This window comes from Schistocerca americana, chromosome 5 (genome assembly GCF_021461395.2).
Source record: "Schistocerca americana isolate TAMUIC-IGC-003095 chromosome 5, iqSchAmer2.1, whole genome shotgun sequence".
Classification (NCBI taxonomy): domain Eukaryota; kingdom Metazoa; phylum Arthropoda; class Insecta; order Orthoptera; family Acrididae; genus Schistocerca; species Schistocerca americana.
The window spans coordinates 473635770-473657061 of record NC_060123.1 but is presented as its reverse complement, the minus strand read 5'-3'; positions in this window follow the sequence as shown (position 1 = coordinate 473657061).

Here is a 21292-nt window from a genome sequence, read left to right as displayed (position 1 = left end):
ACTAATGCCGAATCACAGTGGCTCTGAGCACTATGCGACTTAACTTCTGAGGTCATAAGTCGCCTAGAACTTAGAACTAATTAAACCTAACTAACCTAAGGACATCACACACATCCATGCCCGAGGCAGGATTCGAACCTGCGACCGGACTGGTCGCTCGGCTCCAGACTGTAGCGTCTACAACCGCACGGCCACTCCTGCCGGCCCGAATCACAGTAACACAGTTTTTACTGTTTCTGACACACAATTCAACAAAAGCCAGCCTTTTAATTTCACACAATGGGCCATGATTAGTGGAACTGAACAGTTCAAATTTCTAGGTGTTCAGACAGGTAGTAAACTGTCGTGGAAAGCCCACGTTCAGGATCTTGTTCAAAGACTTAATGCTGCCATTTTTACTATTCGAATGGTATCTGAAGTAAGTGATCGTTCGACATGAAAACTAGTCTACTTTGCTTATTTTCATTCGCTTAAGACATATGTTATTATATTTTGGGGTAACTCTTCCGATTCTCAAAGGATATTTTTGGCGCAGAAACGGGTCGTTCGGATAATAAGTGATACAAGTTCGCAAACCTCTTGTCACTGGTCCCCGTATTCTGACATTGGCCTCTCAATATAAATATTCCTAACTGTCGTTTCTTATTAACAATATCAGTTTATTCCCGAAAATTAGCAGCTTTCACTCAGTTAATACTAGGCAGAAATCCAATCTGTATCTGGATCGCACTTCCTTAATTCTTGAGCAGAAAGGTGTGCAGTATAATGCTGCATCCATTTTCAATAAGCAGCCACAAGAATTCAAAAAACCTTAGAAGTAATCCACTTGCTTTCAGTCCGAAATTGAAGAGTTTCCCCGTGGGTCACTTCTTCTATTCTGTAGAGGAGTGTCCTGAAAACTTAAGCTGATTCCCATGTTACATTATTCATTGCGTTTACTTAAACTTAAGGCTTGACTTTTTGGGTTCATAAACATTTTATTTTATCTGTTAATACGTTTATGTTGTAATTTCATGCCCCAATACGTCCCATGAACGTGTAGATTTGCTCCAGAATTTGGTCCTATGGAACCAGACGAGTAAATTAAGAAAAAAGACGCTGTCGACAGCCTTCAAGTTTCTGGTCGACTGCGCCTGACCGTCACAGAGGAGGATCGCCTATTGTGCATCAACCACACCGTAACCCCTTCATACTTCGTCTGCCATTCTAGGACAAGTAATGGAATCCTTGCAACATTCTATGTTATCCCGCACCGTTGGTTGGAGATTCGCAGCGGCTGGATAGGAAATTACCAAACCGTGCGGAGGCTGCTGTTACCACTACAATACAGGGTGTCCCAAAGAGAATGGCCCGATTTTAAATAGAATTATTTATTAGGAAGAAGGGCTAAACACCAACAAAATGCATACTAAATTACTCAGAAAAGACAGAAGTTTATAAAAATCCATCATAAATGTTCAATAAGTCCTTCATTGGCTGCACGGACGACATCTAGCCAATAGTCGAATTCATCCCAAACTGAGTGTAAGGTGTCTTCTGTCCCTGAAGCTACAGCAACTGATATACTGGTTTTTAGTTCATCAGTGTCACGAGGTAAGGGAGGAACGTAAACACATTGTTTAACACATCCCCATAGAAGAAATCACATGGTGTTAAGTCAGGGGACCTAGGAGGCCAAGAGTGTAAAGCCTGGTCTCGTTGTCCTGTACGCCCTATCCAACGTTGAGGCACGTAGGCACTGAAGAAACTATGCACGTTGTTCTGCCACTATGGTGGGGCTCCATCTTGCTGATATATGAAATTGTCAGAGTCAAGTTTTGGGAATAACCAGTTCCATGGCATTGTAGAATATGATTGTCCTGTTACTGTTTCTTCCTCAAAAAAGTAGCGTCTATATACGTTGCTTTGCGAAACAGCACAAAAAACATTCACTTTTGTGAATCACGTTCGTGTTCAATTGTTTCATGAGGATTTTCGAGCCCCCATATACGTGCATTATGACGGTGAACCTTACTGCTAATATGGAAATTTGCCTCATCGCTGAATATCAACTGTGAGATAAAAGTGTCATCTTCCATGTCCTCTAGCATTGGTAAAGACCACTTGCTTCGCTTTATCACTATCTCGAAGAGCTTGTAACAGTTGTAATCGGTATGGTTTGACGGCTAAACGACGCCGTAACACACGCCACACTGCCATGCACGTAACGCAAGTTCTCGACTAGCACGACGCGTAGACTTACGGGGTGCTCAGCTCAAATGCTCGTCGGATTTGTCCCACTCTTTGTTCAGGAACGCGTGGCTGGTCAGGAATTTTGCCTTTACAGAAGCACCCTGTTTCTTAAAACTGTTTAGACCACCATTGAATGTTCTTTGGTGATGGTGGTTTGGCACGAAATCGAATATGAAACGCCCGCTGAACTGCGATCACTGATTGAGTACGACTACATCAGTTACCTAGTGACATTTGTCTCAAAATTATTACAAGTTAAGATCAGGTCATCCTTTCTGGGACACCCTGTACAAGCGCCAGCACTTGGAATGGTGACGTGAAAGGGGAGCATTGATTTCTGATCAATAGCGTCGCATTGCGTTCAGCGATGACTCGCGTTTCGGCACTACCTTGGATGATCATCGTCGTCGAATATGGTGACAGCATGCTCAGAAGTGCCATTCCTTTTCCTATGTTTGAGAGATGCACAGCGGTCTCACTCTAGGCGTCACGGTGTAGGCAGCCATCGCGTATGACTTCAGTTCACAGCTGGTGTTGACTGAGGAACTCTGATGGCACAACGGGACATCAGACACCCTACGTCCCCATGTGTTACCTCTCATGCGACAACATCATAGTACCATTTTTGAACAAGACAATGCCCATCCACGCGCGGATGCGCGATGAGGTACTCTTGTGGCGAGCTACATCCCCAAATCCGTCCCTGATAGAGCACATGGGGGAGCAGTTTGGACGTCAGCCCCATGCCAGTGGCTTTATCCGGGATAGCGTGGACGAGTTAAAATATTTGTGGGTCGGCTTATCTCAGGAGAGGATACAACGGCTTTATGACACTCTCCGCAACCGAATCAGCCCCGCATCCAGACTAGAGAGGCTGTAACGTCTTACTGATAAGCGGATTCGCACTGCTCAGTCCATGAATTATGCTCCTCCCCGTCAGCAGGCTACGTTTTTATTGATCAGGCAGTGTATCTGATTCCCTTTTATCCGCATGTACGTATTACCCTCGCACAAACGCCTCACCTGATTTCCACGCTTAGGAAATGCCACAAACCCGTTGCCAATGTGGTTAAATTCTGAAGTGCCAGAGAGTCCTACCAACTTTTTGTCCTCTCCAGTTTTATATCCAAATAGATGTTTTTAGTAGCTCTATAAAACGCATACGTTTTGAAAACCATCGGAATGCTCCTCAAGCGACAAAATTGAACTTGTAAATAACACACATATAAAGCAAAAGCCGCTAGAAAGCAAGGAAATTGCTAGCAACTAAAAGCAAAGACTCGTGTGCAGCACCGTTATTTCATCTAATCGTACGTGAAACAACTCGCTAGGTAGTGATATTTCAGTTGGCGCTTTATATTGTGGTCAAGCGAGATATTTATAACAAATTTAGCATGCCTTTACTAGAGGTGATAGAGCTGCGAGAACGAGGAAGAAGAACCGCTATTAAATCGCACATCCGAAGAAACATTGCATCGTTTTCCTAACATAGGCCCTGCAATATCGTATTAAATTATTAATATTAAAATGTTAACATTATGACGTATCAAAATGGAGAGATTCATTCACACGGATTCGGGTGTAAATGTTCGGCCATTCTGTTGATTCCCCTTCGTTGTAAACAGCAAAACCTGAAAATTTTGAGGTGAACACTATTCCCTTAGAATCCACTTATTGTATCTTCTAGAAGCCAATAAAAACTGTACTCCACAGAAGTGACACCCCCAAACCTGTACCGCATGGGGCTAACTGGTACTTCAAAGTGTTACCACAACCCTAGCACTACCTGTCTGAAACAGTTCTAAAACCTTCGCTGTCAGTATTTAAATCCGCGTGGAAAATATTCGAAACTATTCCTGATAATTGTATTTCTGTAACATGTATATTTGTACACCTATTGGAAGTACTCCATCTCAGTATTGTCTGAAAATAGCTGCACAGATATTCAGTCGTATGTTTGCTTCATTTCAAAGTAGTGCGAGGATTGTCCATTTGCTTAAAGCAAACGTAAAATTTTTTCTTCACAATATGAAAATAATGTAGAATTCTGTGACTTAAATATCAATGAATCACACTTGGAATTGTTCAACCTGGATATAAAAATTTGTACGAGTATGAAATGGAACAACCATATAGGCTCACAATCAGTTGCAGGTGAATAAGGTGGCAGTCTTCGGTTCATTCGAAGAACAGCAGGCAAATACATTCAGTCTATAAATGAGACTGCATACAAAACTCGTGGTACTCATCCTAAAATATTGTTGAAGTGTGTGGAACAGCGCTAACGTTCGACGTCGAACGTATATATTGTATTAATGGTCACAAATTCATTTTACCCATGGGAGAGTGTCACAGAGGTGCTGCAAGAAATGGACTGGAAGACAGAAGCAAATTATCCCATGGAAGCCTACTTATAAAATTTCTAGAAAAAACTTTAAGTAATGAATCGAAGAATACACTACAACGCCCTATATATCGCTCCCGTACCATCCACGAAGAAAATAGTAGACTAATTACAGCAAGCACAGAGGCGCTTAAGCGATCATTTATCCCGTACTCCACACGTGAACGGAACGATAAATAGCTGCAGTAACTGGTACAATGAGCCGGCCGCTGTGGCCGTGCGGTTAAAGACGCTTCAGTCTGGAACCGCGTGACCGCTACGGTCGCAGGTTCGAATCCTGCTTCGGGCATGGATGTGTGTGAAGTCCTTAGGTTAGTTAGGTTTAAGTAGTTCTAAGTTCTAGGGGACTAATGACCACAGTAGTTAAGTCCCATAGTGCTCAGAGCCATTTGAACCATTCTGGTACAATGGGAAGTTCCCTCTGTCATGTACTTCATCGTATTTTGCAGAATGGAAATGTAGATGCAGATGTAGAATCTGTAACTATAGACTGCCTTTCTCTTACACAAGTTACTATTTCTACCTTAAGCAGTACTCAAGCTTCCTGGCAGATTAAAACTGTGTGCCGGACCGAGACTCGAACTCGGGACCTTGGCCTTTCGCGGGCAAGTGCTCTAGCATCTGAGCTACCCAAGCACGACTCACGACCCGTGCTCACAGCTTTACTTCTGCCAGTACCTCGTCTCCTACCTTCCAAACTTTACAGAAGCTCTCCTGCGAACCTTGCAGAGCTAGCACTCCTGGAAGAAGGGATATTGCGAAGAATTAGCTTAGCCACAGCCTGGGGGATGTTGCCAGAATGAGATTTTCACTCTGCAGCGGAGTGTGCGCTGATATGAAACTTCCTGGCAGATTAAGACTGAGATTGGCACACTCTCTGGTGATACAAAGCTGTGAGGACGTTTCGTCAGTCGTGCTTGGGGAGCTCAGATGACGGTAGCACGGTAGATCAGCATGTTCGGTCAGAGAGCTGGTTGGTCTTTGTAATAAAAACAACTGAGTGAAGGGATCAACAACGAACTTGAACGGAAGTCAAATGACGGCCGCAAAGACCAAACACAACGATCAGCAACGAACAAAATGAAAAGAAAAGAAGGTAGAGCACTTGCCTGTGAAAGGTAAAGGTCCCGAGTTCGAGTCTCGGTCCAGCACACAGTTTTAATCTGCCAGGAAGTTTCATATCAGCGCGCACTCCGCTGCAGAGTGAAAATCTCATTCTTAAGCAGTGCTGTTTCTCACGCAATTGTCGACACCCAGCAAAATATGTAATATTATATGTTTCATACTTGTCCTGACGCTGTGTAACGGCACCTGTGTTTCTCACTAAAACTGCGTGATTTTTAATGATGATGATGAGGGTGATTATGGTGATGATGATGGTGATGAACTTTTGAAGCTCGTAGTGGTTTAATAAACGGCCGTCTTCGCTCCTCGTCAATACTGTGCGGAACTTGAACTTGATGATAATGATAATGCCAAAGTTTGAAACACCTAGTGGTATAAAAATGACCGACGCAGAGAATTTTTATTTGTGTTCATCAACTGGATACCTCGTTATGTCGTACTTCTGTGGACGAAATAATCTCACACCTTGATGGGACACTGCAGGGAAGTGTCGAATTTATCCCGAGAGATTGGCACACACTCTGGTGATACAAAGGTGAACGCTAACTCCTCTGCTGGCATTTACCGCTGTTTACTGATGATAAGACTGTCGAATCCGCAAATATCGACGACGTAATGACGGGGAATAAGGTTGATACTTGATAAGATCCCTTAAGATCTTACTTGGAACAATTTTCGCTCTGTTATTGCGTTCCACGAGCCTCTGTTGCGACTTAACGTGTTATTTGCTACTTAGCATGGTGTTTGTTCCCGAGCAAGACCTGAGCCATACTTCCGGCCCAGCGCTTGCTGCGCTTCACAGCTTCAGCCATTGACCGAAAAGTTGTTGCCTCTCTGAGAACTCGGCAAGTTCAACAACACTTCCGGGACCTCCGTCAGCCTCCCTTTGGCAGAGTTCTCTGGAAGATTTTCGGCGCAGCAGTTGAAAATTTGGGTAGCGACATATTAGCATTGGACAACATATTCTAGAAGAGAACGGCGGATTTTGCTATTTCTGAAGAACAGAAAATAAAGAAGGAAGATGGAGGAAAGACATAATCTAAAGGATTCCGCAAGGCAAAAATTTTTTCTATTTTGGAAGTCAGCTACAAACATCCAAAAATATAAATTCTTAGATCAGAAGTCCTTCTTGAATAGCCCGTGTGAGGAGCACAGCCGTGCCTGGGTGCAAAAGATGAATAAATGAAAGGATTCAGCAGCCGTCCAGTAATTCCCCCACACAAAATTATTTTAAAACTTCAAACTCCCACTCACGGGTCTTCGTGGAACTTTTTTCGAGAGAGGACAACGTTCAAAAATTACTAGTTTTGGTAGTACTAACTGAAAACGTGTCGTGGCCGAGAACTCAATTGGTAAGAAATACGCAGGACTTTTCTGTTTTACACGACTGATATCCATTTAGCATTATCAATATATACTGCTTTGATACCTAAACAATAATCACACTCAACAGTAAAAACAAAGTACGTATTTTTACAGCATTAACATTAATTTGAATATCACCCTTTCGATAAAACGACTTAAAATTATATCTTAATACAATTAAACACACGGTACCCCACGAGTTATGAAATAAGGCTTGAAAATAGTCGCAAAAGTTATTTATCCATATTTCCCAAAAGTTTGCTTGAAAATGAACATAAAAAATCTGAAATTGAAAAGAAGCCAGCATGATGAGAATATCCAGTTAGATGTCAACAAAAATAAGCAACAAAAAGATGGCATAATCTTCAAAAAACGACTTAGCCAATTTGGATGCCATTTATAACACTTTATCCGTACATATTACAAAAATGTGGATATCTACGTGTGTACGTGTGTGTTTGTGTGTTCCACATCTCCACAGCTCCTCCTAAACGACTCTACCCAGTTCAACCGTCTTCATACACATTTACCTTACTGAAGCCAACAATAGCTCGGGGAGGGGGGGCGAGAGGAGGGGCTTAAGAACCACCTACCTATCAAACGGATGGGGGTGGAGGTGAAAAAGTAGTAGCGCAGCCCGTGAGGGTGGAAATTCCAGACCTTTCACACCCAGTATTTGACAATGAAGGCACTTACCGACTTGCAACAAACTTTACATACAATTTTAGAACCTTACAAAATTTTTTCTCGCTGGCAACCTCTTTCAAAACGATGAAAAGGAAAATGTTTATCGTTTACTATTTTTTTTCGTTGTTCATGCAGTAATGGAACCGCATGAGAAATGACATTTTAATTTATTACTTCTTTACTACTAGCTGTATTAGAGACACATTTTGCGAACAGTATGCACAGTTAGCACTGAATGTAACTGCAAAAGCTGCATTTGCAGTTTAGTAGTAATTCCTACAAAGTCAGGGAGAGTCCTGTGACGAACAAGAAACTCGCACACAGATTCCTGGAGGGGGCAAACGCCCCTCTTGTCCCTTGTTTGGACGCCGATGCGCTCATACCTTAAAGTCTAAAATATCTTCACACATCTGATTACTATTGCATGTGAGTTAATGTGTTAACTATTTGACGTTAAGCATGTAAGACCCGCTGTAAGAAAGCTAGTTTTTCACGCATCTCAAGAGATTATGTTGTCAAATCTCCTGTGCAATGTGCCATAGTATGATATAATTTTGCAGATACTGTCTGCAGAATATGTTACGAATAGAGTTAATAGCAAAGAAGTAATGAATGAGAACGTCAAGCCCGATGGCTATGTTTTACTACATAAACAGAGAAAAATATAATAAACGACAACGTTCCTTTCCTTTCGTATTTTGTGGGCGGGGGAATCAAAGAGAGTAAATTTTACAAAAAGGTTTGATATTAACGTAGCCTGGATAGCTTGCGCGATGTGAGTTATCCTACCTACAGACACAGACGGAGTATCTAACTGTAAGCCTTTACTTATTGTCTTAAACTTTTAATGTAGGATTTATCTGTAATTATTAGATTGACCAATGTTTTTTTTTTTAAGAATCACGTTAATCGAGACTGAGTTAAGTGTATTAACTATGCTCTCGACTGTAAAGAACATGAATGAAACCATATACAACTTTAACGTTACCTGTATTGGTCTATTTGCTTCCAAGAAAGCCAGAAGAATAGACATTGTGTACCAGATATTAATAGGTGTGTATTTATACGACACAACGTTGACTTATGTGCCACACCGTTGTATTTATATGAATCACCATAGTAAAAATAAATTTCTTTTAGTCGGTACTCGTGCCACTCATGTCTGAACAGACAACACGTTTATATCAGTCGCTAACTTTCCTCCCGTCTCACATGCGGCTTCTATTACTTTGCATACCTCCATCCTCTCATGCTGCTATGTATAAAACTTTACATCTGCTGAACTGTGTGTTGGACAGGCTGGAGCAAGTAAAAGTGGACTGGACGAGTCGATGCGACTGGACATGAATGTATGCATATGACATCACCCCGTGAAGCACACACCACATACTCGAGCCACGTGATCCATACCGATTCAGAGCGTACTGCGGGCTGTCGGTGTGAGAGGAGCAGTGCAAAGCGGACGATGGCATTCACAGTGGAACAGTGAGTGTCCGTTGTGAAAAGTTACGAGACAACCAAGTGGTGAAGATAGTGCGGTCAGTTGTGTGCTGAGAAGTTCAAAGGTGTCAAAGTGCCAGCAAGAAGTGCCATGCAATGCTTAGTCTGAAAATGGCGTGAGGCTGGATGTCTTTTGAAAAGTCGAGAAACATTACGAAACGTGCCCGCACACCAGAAAATGTGGCTTCAGAGTCCTACCAAATCAACCAGACCAAGGTCGCAATAGCCCAGCATATCACATCGATCATGCAGACGAATACTCAAACTGGACTCGACATACATCCCTCCTGAGAGTCTGCTGTTCATGCATCAAAACCAGCAGACGCTCCTCAGCGCCTCCTGTTTTGTGAATGAGATAACAATGTATAGCTTTGTTATGGATCTCCTCTTTATGTCTAATGAAGCGTGGTACACCTGACTGCATATCTCAATCCACAGAATCACAGTTTCTGGGCAACGAAGAACCCGCATAATTTCCACGAAACACCACCAGATGAGCAGAAGGTAGAGGTTTGGTATGCAGCGTCTGCAGGCTGCATTATTGCTCCCATCTTCGTACATCATACGCTGCCTTCGGAGCATTACATTGCTAACATTTTGAAACCATTTTGTGGTAGCGTTAACGGAGGACGAAAAAATCTACAGTTACCTCCAACAGGAGGAAGGAAGTGCCAACACAGCCGGCCCAACCTTGGAGCATACTTACACAGTCTTGACGTCTGAGAGTTCTTAGCAGAGGTCAGTCTGTTCGTGACCCTAGATGACCATCCAGGTCACCTGATCTGTTAGTGTGTTATTAATCTGTGTGGGGATCCCGCAAGTCTAAGGTGTACCACAACAACCCTTACTGTCTTCAAGAACTACAGCAGAACATCTCGGATGAGATTTCAGAAATTATAGCAGTCCCGCTTCCATCCGCCTTCGGTAACTTCCTGACAAAGCCCAAAAAGTGCCAAGAGATGAATGGTTGTCACTTTAAACATATTCTATAGTCAGGTTAGTACTGTATTTCCTTTCGTCTGCTGTGTTTCTTTGTATCCTGGAACTTTGTTCCCCGGAACACTTTTAATTGCCTCACGCTGTGTAATGATATACTTTTGCAGATGTATTCAGTGGTGTATTTGGATACTGTCTGCAAAATGTGAGTCAGTAGTAAAGCAGTAATAAATTAAGACTTCATGCCTGATGCTGAAGTTTTATTGCGTGAACAGCAAAATATGATAAGTGATAAACTTTTTTCATCTCATTGTTCTGTGGGGAGTGTCAGCGAGAAAAAGTTTCATAAAGACTTGAAATTATATGTAAAGATTTTTGAGAGCTGCTAAGTGCTCTCATTCTCAAATGCTTGATGAATGAAGACTGTGTAATTTGTGCTCTTGAGTAGACAATCACAAATTTTTAAATTTTTAAATCCGATCCATAATTGAACATGCAACTGGTTCAAAAAATGGTTCAAATGGCTCTGAGCACTATGTGACTTAACATCTGAGGTCATCAGTCCCCTAGAACTTAGAACTACTTAAACCTAACTAACCTAAGGACATCACACACATCCATGCCCGAGGCAGGATTGGAACCTACGACCGTAGCGGTCGCGCGGTTCCAGACTGAAGCGCCTAGAACCGCTCGGCCACAACGACCGGCCCTGCAACTGGATTCGTGAACTGTTTTACCCGTTTAGCAACGTAGATTCTTAATTTTCTATTGGTCACTAGCGCCAGTATAGGCAGTTATGTCTCTCAGTGACTTGTGTGGCGTGAGTTTTGCACGAAGCATTTTGTCAGGGTCCACGCTGATGCAACAAAATGGTTCAAATGGCTCTGAGAACTATGCGACTTAACTTCTGACGTCATCAGTCGCCTAGAACTTAGAACTAATTAAACCTAACTAACCTAAGGACATCACACACATCCATGCCCGAGGCAGGATTCGAACCTGCGACCGTAACGGTCGCTCGGCTCCAGACTGTAGCGCCCAGAACCGCACGGCCACTCCGGCCGGCGCTGATGCAACAATTTCCGGTGGACAAAGTAAGAGAAGGAATTGTTTCTGGACTTGGCAGAATGCAAATGTGAATCTCATTAGCAGTTAACTTGAGAGCGCATGGAACTACAACGGATGGACAAAAATATGCTGATACTAGTCAAGCCAACTGGTTGCACTCTTGTAATTGACCACGAACTGCACCTGGGCAGTGTGCTCAGTAAGTTGAGAGTGTCAGTAGTGGTGATAACAGTCTTCTGTGTAGGTCTGAGTGCATTTTGTTGGTGCAAAGTGAATTCCAACATAAGAAAATTGTTACTGTTCGTATGGTGGGTGCTTCAGTAGTGGAAGTGTTCAATGTTTCAAGAGCCACCGCATCGAAGATTTTTACCGCATATAGAGAAAGCGGGAAGACACCATTCGCTAAGTCACAACGTAGGCGAAAATATGTGTTGAGCGATCATGTCAGACGGTCCTTTGAAGAGGACTGTGACGAAAAACAAGTGCAAATGCCACTGCATAACTGAAAGTCGCAATCAAAAACCCTGTTAGCACCAAAACAACACGAAGGCAGCTCCATAAGCATAGAACTGCAGGGGTGATGGAATTCCAAAACCACCGTAATAGGAAAACGAGGTGCCGAAATCATAAAACCAGGACTATGGAATAATGGAAGAATGTCATTTGGGCCTATTATTAGTCTTGTTGCACACTGTTTCCTTCCTCTGCCGAGTTTACGTCCTAGGAGTGCAGAGGTTCTCAAACTTTTCTACCTGGTGTCTTCCTTTGCTACCTCACAATATCTCAAGCTCCTATGTTTATTTATCTTATGTATTTGTTTATTCATTTTTGTTTGTTTCGGAAAACTTTATTTGACAATAATCTGCACTGCAAACTTCAGTAAAAGAAAGTTACCAAATGTAGAGTAACGCAGCACAAAATTACAATGTTTTAAAGGACTTGGGAGCCAAAATAGAAATGTCTATGTCTTACCTAAGTATCTAATTACACTGTTTCCATTTGGACAACACTTCCAACATCGAACATTTTTTATGTGACGAAAGACACAAGAAAAATCCAGAACAGCTCCTCAATGTATCGTTCCAGACACATTAATGTGATGTTTGGTTTTCATGATGGCTAGTGTCGACAACGCTGAATCACGTACGCGTGTAGATGAGAACTGTACGAACACTTTTAAGGCTTCATTCGCGATTCCTTGATCAATAGGAAGGAAACTGGCATAAAAATCTTCAACCTCATTTGTTGAAACTGTTCTTTAGCCGTCGAATCACATTTCGTTCAACTGCAGCCTCCTGTACTTCTTCAGAAGTGCATCTACATCAGTTGTCAAGGGTGATCCTGCTAATTTGCAATGCAATCTTCTGAAGACTATGTAGTAGTACACTGAATAGACGGAATGGTGCAAAATTAGTAATACGAGCATCCAGGCGACGCTTCCATAGCTGCGTCTTCTACAGAAAGGCCGTTATGGTGTTATTGGAATCCATTGTTGTGGTGTTTCTACCTTCGAGTTTCAAATTCAGATTAGTCTAGATTTCTAAGAAATCTGCAGGTTATGCTGGATAAAATATAAAGCGTTCATCAGTGACTGAATGATAAAGATCAGGTTTCCCTTGACGCAAAAAGAGTAGTTCTACCTCTAATTTCAATTCATACAGCCTATTAAGCAAACTACCCTCAGAAATCCACCGAACTTTCGTATGAAAAATTAAAATGGGTATTGCTAACTGAGATAATTACATGGGATTCGGAGAAAAACGAATATTAGCGCCATTTCACTTAATTTTATTAACTACAGTGATAGCCAATGTTCGGTTTCTCAGATAACTTTTTAGAAGCGAGGTCTACTAGTCTGTGGCTCATACAGCTGAGAGCTAATAAGATTCAGATGTGTTTCTTTGCCATCACATAGGAAGCCAGAACTTGAATCTAACATAGCTAAAGCTCCGTCAGTACAAATTCCCTTAACTACGTTCCAAGACGTACCGGTTTCAACCAAATTATCATTATCGGCTGAAATTATATGAGAACCTTTTGATGTTGTTTCTCAGTTTTTATAACAGAATAGTTCTGCTATTATTTTCTTTACATCCACAAATCGACAGTTACTATTAAGTGACATTTTTGACCTATGTCAATAGAATCTTCACAATCAAAGACGAAAAATGGCGACAGTTTCACTCGTTTAACTAGCTTTTCATTCAATTCAGAGCCACGTCTTCGGTACTTTTTTGCAAATCGTTGTTTGAAAGAGACATCTTGTTCATTTTTCACTGACTGTCTTCTCCAAGACCAATTCTGGTGGCTTTAAAAATGAAGGGTATGATTAATGTCTCTCCAATAGTACGAGAGTTTTTCTTATATACTGTTAAGAGAGAAATTTCAAGTACTGCTTTGAGAACTTCCTCGTTTTCATCCCGATAGATCCCAGTACCCCAGTGGTTTCCAGTATCAAGCTGTTTAAAGAATTCACGATAAAGGATGACAGCCAAAACAGTTGCAGGATAAAAATGTATTAAAATTCTTGACCAAGATTTCGGTATATATAAATATACCTTCATCAGAAGTAAAAAATTTAAAATTACATCATGCAATGGAGCTTAATAAAACAATTGTGCCAAAGGCGTCGCCTATGAAGTACTGGTGCTAAACTGTTTACATTGACCCTGTGCCCATAATCATGTTGTACAAATGGAGAAGATGTCTTAATTATTGATGACGCCTTTGGCACAATTGTTTTATTAATCTCCATTGCATGATGGAATTTTAGATTTTTTGCTTATAATGAAGGTATATTTATATATACCGAAATCTTGGTCAAGAATTTTAATAAATTTTTATCCTGCAACTGTTTTGGCTGTCATTCTTTATCGTGAAGACTTTCAACAGTTGCTGCTTCAGCCATGTTTAAATTCTTGAAGTTTAAAGAATTTCTTTTTCCAACACAAAGCTCTTTTGGATTATTTTTCAACGCCGAGTGAGATGTTGGTAGAGGACGGCCCGAATTCACAGTCTGCATTGAGTCGTTATTGAGGACATCATGAGACGCAGCACACTATGACTGTTGGAAACTGTCTTTTTCAATAAATGTGAATCCATACTCAGAATATTATTCATTTTACGATCTTCTTTTAGTAGATATTTTCCTCAACGTCGGAACCAATAAAAATTCTATTTACTTGTACAGAGCACAACTGGCGTAACACTGAGTTAAAAATACATATCGCAGACTGAAGGAGGTACTCTTTCAGCAACAGCTCGGTGGCAAGTGAGACAAATCTTGCGCTGCCAGCTCTACAAACAATGCATGTAATCTCATTGCCCGGACTAGAATTGTCTTCAGTGATGAGTCCTGTATCAAAGTGAACCCCGTTGACCAGCAAATACATGTCTGGAGCATTTTGAGACAGCAGTGGAATACCAATCTGACAGTCGCCCGCTATAAGGCCCGCCAAGCAGAAGTTACGGACCGGCGTGCCATGACTGGCGTGCCATTTCTATTCCTTTGGTTGTCATCCGTGGCTCCTTTAAAGCACAGCGTTACGTCGACGGTATTCTACACCCCGTTTTGTTGCCATTCATGGCATGCTATCCTGGGCTCACATTTCTGCAAGTCAATGCACGTCCGCACACGGTGAGAATTTCTAGCGCTTATCTTCATGCATGGCAAACCCTACCTTGGCCAGCAAGATAGCCAAATATCGCCCCAATAGACAACGTTTGGAGCATTTGGCGAAACAAGCGTTGTGTCATTTGAGAGATACAGAGGCCAGAGGGTGTGGCGAGACTTACCCCAGTTCACTGCTAGTAGCGCCACGTCATCACAACGCGTCTGTGCATAGCACACAAATATTACATCCATAATTTAGGAATGAAACTTAATGTTGCTTTTCCAAATTTTGTCAGCATATGCTTTATTATATTAATGTTCAAACCGTCAAATCGCAAATTGATCAGATGAATATCTTTACCTAAATACATGTTTTCAAAAAAATAAGTGCCGCTAAATAATAAAGCTAGGACGCCAAACATTGGTTATAATGTGCAGATGTATGCCAAAATTTACTGGTAGAAGGCTCAACGTGATTAAAGCAATAATTTGGACACAATCCATGCTCTTAAGAAAAATTGAAGACGCTAAATATTAGACTTATAAATGTGTATGAAGCTTCATTTCAACATAAAAATAGTAACTACGACCCCCATTATGCTACCTCTTATGGTTTTCGAATAATTTACTAAAAACTAAATTTGGAACAAAATCATCCTTATTTGTAGTAGATTAAGTATCTGTTATATTAACGCTAGAAAGTTTGCCGGCCGCTGTGGCCGAACAGTTCTAGGCGCTTCAGTCAGGAACCGCGCTACTGCTACGGTCGCAGGTTTGAATTCTGCCTCGGGCAAGGATGTGTGTGATGTCCTTAGGTTAAGTAGGTTTAAGTAGTTCTAAGTCTAGGGGAGTGATGACCTCAGATGTTAAATTCAAATGGTTCAAATGGCTCTGAGCACTATGGGACTTAACTTCTGAGGTCATCAGTTCCCTAGAACTCAGAACTACTTAAACCTAACTAACCTAAGGACATCACACACATCCATGCCCGAGGCAGGATTCGAACCTGCGACCGTAGCGGTCGCGCGGTTCTGGACTGAAGCGGCCACAACCGCTCGGCCACTCAGCCCGGCAGATGTTAAGTCCCACAGTGCTCAGAGACATTTGAACCACCTTTTGATTTGCTAGCAAGTTTCGATTACAGCACGTGATGAAGCCTATTAAATAAGTTTTAATAACTGGTTTCAAGACTTCGATGTAAGTGGTAGCAAATAAAAGATCACTTAAAGTTGTAGTTCAGAGGTCATGTTCTACTGTCAGTTCCGTTCTAAAAATCCTAGACGGTAAGGTTTACGTGCAGGCGAGTTAAAACTTTGTCTGTGATTATAGCTAACGTAATTAAATTCATACAAAAATTACGCAGATTCTAAATTTATACATAATAATGTTATAAACTAGTGAGTGTCCGAGAAAGCAGCCATTTAGAGGCTACTACCGTGGGCATAGAGCGGATAGCAGAAGATGTTCCCTTTGCCATCCGCTGCGTCCGTATATAGATACTGCCTGAGAGGCACCCAGTTACCATACGATCCGCGTCAGTCAAACGCCGGAGTATGCGTTGCCTCGTATGACATCAGAGACAGGCTGTTACTAAACGCATATTTTCAGTAATAATAGAAAGTGAATTCCCGAGGATTGTACACCGTCCTGGATCGTTTAGATCTGCGAAAACACTTCACCTCGCACCCAGATACCGTACGGTCGACGTCAGTCAAACACCGGAGTACGCGCAGCCTCAGATGACGTAAGAGCCAGACCGCAACTATTTTCGGTACGAATAGGAAGTGAAATAGCGAGGACTGTACACCGCCCTGGATCGCTTAGATTTCGCGGAAGTAACTGTTTGTGTGCCGCCCGTAATGTTAACAAATCCGAGTGGTAAGCGGTGATAGTTATTTTACACTTTTGTGGCGAACAATTATTCAGATTATCAAAAGTCAGGACGAAAGACCATTTAATGTGAACTTACCGTGGAGATCGCCTCTGAACTGCTCATAGTGCTGTTTAGGATAGAGACATTTATCACTATTATAATCGTCAGGATTATTACTATATTGTGCGTGTGAAAGTGGATCAATATAACTGTCAATCAGAACTCAAAATATTCATTTATAATCATAGTTCCTGACCCCACAAAGTAAATAGAGAATAGAAAGATTTCTTTCAGTTGGCTGGACAAGAATGTGGACTTGCAGACTGGAAACTTGGGTCACTGTGTTCTCCATCGCTTTCTGGCTGACAGCAAAAGTACTTTCCAGGCTCTCGTAAGAAATGGCGAACAATATTCTAATTTTTCCTGTTACTGATGATATACCACAAATGGTTCAAATGGCTCTGAGAACTATGGGACTTAGCTTCTGAGGTCATCAGTCCCCTTGCACTTAGAACTACTTAAACCTAACTAACCTAAGGACATCACACACGTCCATTCCCGAGGCAGGATTCGAATCTGCGACCGGAGCGGTCACGTGGTTACAGACTGTAGCGACTAGAACCGCTCGGCCACAACGGCCGGCAGATGATATACTATTACTATTAAACCGTCGCCCGCCCTCCCCCCCCCCCCCCCCCCCCCCCCGAGCAATAGGGGCAGGGTGCTGCAACCTTGTCGGAGTTTTGACGATCTAATGCGCCAATTGGACAGAATTTGGCGATATATCTCTCATGAGGGTACCCATCAACACTGTCAGTCAATGACAAACCAAAAAAACTGCTCGTGTAAGGGACAAAGCAGGAGCAACGCATTGTTGACTTTCTCAATTTTTGAACTTCACTCTCTTGGATAAATCATCAAATTTTCCTGAAATTGTAATCACCGTGCCATATGGATAACTCTTCCGTGGTGCGTCTCTCTACCCCCCATCAACCTCAACTCTCTCTCTCTCTCTCTCTCTCTCTCTCTCTCTCTCTCTTATGGGCGACAGAACTACCGTGACAGGGTATCATGGCCAAAATACCATAAGATGACATATGATCATTTTAGTTGTGAACTAGTAGCCATGGAGTCCTTGTTTGAACACTACTTTATTTTTACCTGTACTTTTCTTATAATTCATTGCAAATGCTGCTAGTATGCGTGAGCCCTCAGCTCCTTTTTGCGACTATAGGTAGATTAATACCAGTTCCTGATAGTGAAATAGGCTACGTTGTGTTGTTTCAGGCCCAAAGGGATCTGAAAATCATCGTCAACGTTCTTATGAAATAACAAATAAAAGATTGAAAATTCATAGTGTTTCACGCCCTACTTCAGAACATCAGCTACAACTTCCGTTTCCCTCCTATAAAAACATCGTCTTCGATTTTGAGTTCTCGTCATTTGCCACACTTTGCACACAACAAGTGAGATATCTTTAGAAGTGTCGCTGTGGAGAGAGGGACAGTAAAGAACGCAAGATAATTTCTCAAGTAAGTGCCCTTTTCCCGATGTGCAGACTTCTCCCAATGTCTGATACAGCGTGAAACGGGTGATGTTGGCAGTGCAGACGCTTAAGCAGAATATATGTATTGTTTGTTATGGTTTGTTAGCGGCCAGACGATATTAGAAACACAACTATTTCGAATGAGAGCAGATACTAGTTTCAGCAAAAATTTTATCCTGTAATTTACAAATACAATTTGAGTTTACACAGCAGTTAATTGCACGAGAAGTTAAGCGAGCAGCAGAGAGAAGTGCAAAATATGGGCGGGTGAGGCAGCTTGCTCATATTTCCGCCAAAAGGTGGGAAGTCCTGAAACGTACTGCAAAGCAGGGCGTCAGCAGGAAGTTCCCACCTACTGGAGCTCCTTGCGTGCTAAGCGCATGGGTTTATCACGCGTAGAGAGCATTCCCGTTCACTCCATTTGAGATTAGTGAACTAGCTGGAAGCAGCGCTTAGTATAAAGTTATATTACGTACGCTGGGAAGCCTATTCTTCGTCCTGGTGGGTACACCGCCATCACTGCCTCGAAACTTCCTTCACGGAGTTTCCTTAGCAGAGCAGAAAATATAAACGTGATTTTATGCCTCAACAGAATTTTCAGAGTCACAGTCGAATCACTGATCTCTTAACACCCATCCGGTGTAATGTACATTTAGTCTTTGTTTGACAAACCAACCTCATGGAAATTAAAGCGTATTTTACGTTCTGTGAATACTGTCCTCATTCAGTCATTACTAGAAGGTTACGTACTCAGTATCTCTTCTCATATGAAAACCACTGTATCCTCCATGAAAGAAATCATTTCATCTAATATCTACATACCAATGCAATTATTTTTTAAAAAATCGTAAGTAGTTTAATAATTGCGGAATGATCTTTCATGGCTAGGTTCTTACAGTTCAATTTTCTGTATATATCTTTTTATGAACTTTAATGTTGCTTGTACACTAAAATTCCTCAGGTACATGACGTTGCTATTTCGTTTTCGTCAAGCAGTTCCAGATTAATCGTTGAGATGGCATTGTGACGTCAGTTAATTTGTATACACTAGAGCTCGTATTATCGCCGACACATGTTTCGCCGTATGTATACAATCATCAGTGTGTGAGTCAGTGAGGAAACGATAGATCACACGCTGTAATTCTACTTAAATGAATCACCATGTCGATTCCTGTTTTATAAAAGGACATCCTACAACTAGTAAAAACTACCTTCCATAAGACAAAGCATTTGGGAACATCGTTAGGATGAAAATGGGCTTGGAAACAGCTCGACGAACAGGATGTCAAAATTTACGTGACATGCCGATTCATTAATAACAGACTTTGGAAAAAAGATTCAAAAGTAACAAAGCCTTTCCAAGTTGTAGCATCAGACTTCTTATTTTTTTTCGCGATGACATGTATCAGTGTGAAGGAGATCTTTCAACATCACTTGTAATCATTTTCTCACTAGGCATTATGATTCCGTCACATATGAAACTGTTTCCCTTTCATTCACTATCTCAATAATTTTTCATACGTTTGGGGTAATGTGTGGCTGATTCTGGAGCTTTTCTGACACCGATGTTATCAAATGAATGGTTGACTTACAGTGACGGCCCAAACGATCATGACCATTGCCCACAGTGAGACTGAATGCCGTCTAGTAACAATGCGGGCACGTTAACGCAATGACACCACCACGCGTTCCCATGTTGACCCAATGCTGTCGTCAAACAGAACTGCCGTAGACAGGGTATCATCGACATTTGATGGTGAATAATTGGAAATATATCGCACGGTCAGATGAATCGTGTTTCTTCCTAAACCATATCGCTTCTTGTGGCCAGATTCATCGTTATCCTGGAGAAGCGGTGCCTCAAAGACTCACTGCCCCAAGGGCACAAGCTGAAGAAGACAGACGTTCGCGTGGTCTTCCATTGAATCTGTTGTCATATGGCCAGAATCATTCGAAAGTGGTTTGAGGAGCATTTTACTGAACTCATGTTGACATCTAGGCAACCATATTCGCAGTATCTGAACCCAGTGGAAAACATCAGGGACGCAATCAGGTGCCAACTCCGCGCCCACTAACCACCTGCTTGTAATTCACGGGAATTGCGTGACCCGCACGTGGGTATCTTGTCCCACATACTTCTGGAAACCTGCAATGCACTTCTAGAATCCATGCTGAGTAGAATTGCTGCTGTATTCCGTTCCGAAGGAGGTCGGAAATCCAATTAAGCAAATGACCTTAATGTTTTGGCTAATCAGTATAGCTTATTACCTTAATTATTTCACACCATTCTTTATCTGTGGCTAATTCAAATGGTTCAAATGGCTCTGAGCACTATGGGACTTAACTGCTGTGGTCATCAGTACCCTAGAACTTAGAAATACTTAATCCTAACTAACCTAAGGACATCAGGAAGTAATTAACGTTCGCCAGCCCACTAGGACAAGTTACATCCAAAATCCTGTACAAGATGATGAGAAAAAAAATGTATTATTAAACACTGACGTGGGAACTAAGGGTTGCCACGTTTTTTTACACTAATTTTAAGTGAGTATGTAATGATAAAGAAAACTGAGAAATCACTCTTATGTTATATTTGGCAATAAATTTTGAAAAGGGCAAATGAGTATGATTTGAAAATATGCAATTAAACTGTATGTTAGTACTGAACTTCGTTACATGAACAATAACTTTCAGTGACATCAGCATAACGGCATCAAAGAAATTTAGGAAAAAACCAAGCACGTTTTACTTTGCTGTTACTTATTTTACAAATTGGATGTCATTTTATTGTCTGAACAACTGAGCGTTTTTTACTGACTTGAACAGAATTAAATACTAGAATAAGTACCAAACTAAACAGCCAAGTGCTCCAAGCTATATGTAAAATAAATAAAACTTCCGCACTCATAATTTGTGCATTTCTTTAGATTTGGACATTTTCCA